At 46.3% G+C, this 2,896-nt stretch overlaps 1 pseudogene; it reads left to right on the plus strand.

The window, feature by feature from the left end:
* Positions 1-210: 210 nt before the first annotated feature.
* On the plus strand, positions 211-355 carry LOC147902367 (U2 spliceosomal RNA; annotated as a pseudogene).
* The last annotated feature ends 2,541 nt before the right edge of the window (positions 356-2,896 follow it).

The raw sequence follows: 2,896 nt of genomic DNA on the forward strand, positions 1-2,896 counted from the left end.
TTCCATGCTTCCAAACTAGCGATTAAATGTATCGGGTGTAGAAGGCTACTAGACCACACAAATGAACCTTAAGATAAGGCATCCAAAGAAGAGATGCCTTTACTAGATTGAGAATACATACCCATTGTTAATCGTAGAGTGGTTGGTAAGGAAAGGGGATGCATGCAGTCTTAAGGCAGTCTTAAGGCAGCCTGCGCCTGAGTGCTTCTCATACCTTTCTCGGCCTTTTGGCTAAGATCAAGTGTAGTATCTGTTTTAATTTCTTTCTGGGGGCAGTCCCATCCGGGAGCTTGCTGCACGGGACTGCGCGCGTCGCCTCTGTCTTGCACTACTTCAGAGGCCTGGCGCACCTCTTCTCCCTCCCCCTTCGCGGGGGGGAGTCCAATAGAAATTCCCAATAAGGAGTCTGTCAACGTCAAGGACGCTTTCGAAGTTGCCAAGTCCGCTTGGCAAGGTTTTGCGCAGAGCCCAAATCTGGAAATATAAGTATCGTATATCTATATCACAGCATAGGCATCTGTTAAATCTTGTTTTGTCACAGTGGAAGCAAGGAAGGGCAGTTCCATTCAGCAGATGGGGCTATGCTGATAGCCAAGCAAAAGGGATATCTTTCATGGCTGGAGGTTGGCCCACAGCGGAGACCAAATTTGGGTGAGTACCTCGGGGGACACCTATTGCTGCAACTAGTGTCTGTAGATGGCTGACGACGCTGGTTGTGAAAGGCTGATATCAGTACCGTGCTTGTGTGGCGGATGGGGTAGGTCAAAACTATCCTCTTGGATCCCACTGTAGCTTCTCCCCAAGGGCCGAGCCCTCCATTAATAGGAAGGAAGTTGGCAATTTCCATTTTAATGTCTCTCATGGGCTCCTCTCCCTGTATCTCAATTCTTGACAAGACTTAATTTATGATTCATACGTGAGAAGAGAGTCCAATGCACGAGGATAGGAAGACTCCCTCTATACACGGAGTCTCATACCACACTACCGATACCCACGCTGTGTGGTGTGCTAGTAGCAACGGGATTTCTGCCAGTCGAGAAAGCAATAGTAGACTATTTGTAGGCATCGGACTTCACTAGAGAGATGATCCGATTGTGTTGCCACGTGTCCATTCTTCCCATCCGATCCAATATTGGATCCCCGTGACGTCATATTTCTCATGCGTATAAGGTCAACCATCCAATTGAACTTTAGACCTATAATGTAAATCCAAGGAGGTTTTATTTCCTAACGGCAATGCTAGACTAGCTTAAGCCCATTTTAGTTCTCATTTTGTGCACTTTCCATGCATAATACCTTTCTCTACGGAGTAGAGAAACAAGTTCAAGGCAAATCAATGCAATGACTTTAAAATGGCCAGACCTCATTGTATTACAAACTAAGTTTCTTGTTTCTAGGTAGAAAGGAGTGAAGGAGCATTGAGCCCCTTCTTTTCTGTAAGTTTCTTCTACTTTTTTGCATCTATCAAGACAAAGAGGAATCTGTGAGGGAGAATGACAAATTTAAGATAACCCTAATCTGGTCACGACCGTTGACCCTGGTCGGGCATTCATTATTCAATTGTATCTATTAGTTCCACTACATCCTCTCCCTATGATTCGCTCACTCACATCCACAGCATCACTTTGTGTATTGAGTGCATCATCTTGCGATTGCACTTAGTAATGAGCAGGAGAGAGAGTGAGCATAGTCTATCTCCCACTAGATGAGGTTTATAACGGTCTCCTCGTTCACCAAGCAATCGAGGGATATCATTTGTATGGAGAGGGCATGTTGCCCTTTGTTAGCCAGGCTGCCATCCCTCATGTAAACAATCGTTGAATGTGTCATACCCTAACAATGACTAGATCCTCTGCGCTAAAGGACAGCTCCATAAACAATGTCTATGATTTGCAGTAGTGGTGGGTAATCATCCCTCATTTGCTAGATGGTCCAATGGAAAGGCCACCATGTGTAGCCAAGCAAAAGGAGGAGATCTTTAATGGCCGTAGATGGGTCCATGTCGAGACCAAAACTGGGTGAGTACCTCGTGCGACATGTTAGAAAACAGAGGACAACAAATTTAATATTTTCGCCCACAATGGACACAATACAAAAGTGATGCCCAGTGTGACACCCTCTAGTAGCATAGTCCTATACATAAACCAAAACAGTGGTTCTCCTGCCTTTGTGGCCTGCGTGCTCCCTCTGAGCTTAGGTGGGCCTCGTTGTTGTACCCCACAGCCTGTGTGCTCTCAAAACGCTCAGCCTGCGTGGTCTCTCTCAGCTTAGGTGGGCCTCTTTGTCGTTGCCTTGAGGCTGATCCTCCTGGACAGCCAATGGTAAGGCAGTGCTTGACCTTGATTGCTTGTCCTCCTTGCTGCTCTGGAACGTAGTCTATCTCCCACTACATGAGGTTTATAACGGTCTCCTCGTTCACCAAGCAATCGAGGGATATCATCTGTATGGAGAGGGCATGTTGCCCTTTGTTAGCCAGGCTGCCATCCCTCATGTAAACAATCATTGAATGTGTCATACCCTAACAATGACTAGATCCTCTGTGCTAAAGGACAGCTCCATAAACAATGTCTATGATTTGCAGTAGTGGTGGGTAGTCATCCCTCCTCATTTCCTAGATGGTCCAATGGAAAGGCCACCATGTGTAGCCAAGCAAAAGGAGGAGATCGTCCATGGCCGTAGATGGGTCCATGTCAAGATCAAAACTGGGTGAGTACCTCGTGGGACATGTTAGAAAACAGAGGACAACAAATTTAATATTTTCGTCCACAACGGACACAATACAAAAGTGATGCCCAGTGTGACACCCTCTAGTAGCATAGTGCTATACATAAATTAAAACAGTGGTTCTCCTGCCTCTGTGGCCTGCATGCTCCCTCTGAGCTTAGGTGGGCCTCGT

Source organism: Dipteris shenzhenensis, chromosome 4 (genome assembly GCF_047967505.1).
Source record: "Dipteris shenzhenensis isolate YYH24624 ecotype China chromosome 4, Dip_SZ_1.0, whole genome shotgun sequence".
NCBI classification, from domain to species: Eukaryota; Viridiplantae; Streptophyta; class Polypodiopsida; order Gleicheniales; family Dipteridaceae; genus Dipteris; species Dipteris shenzhenensis.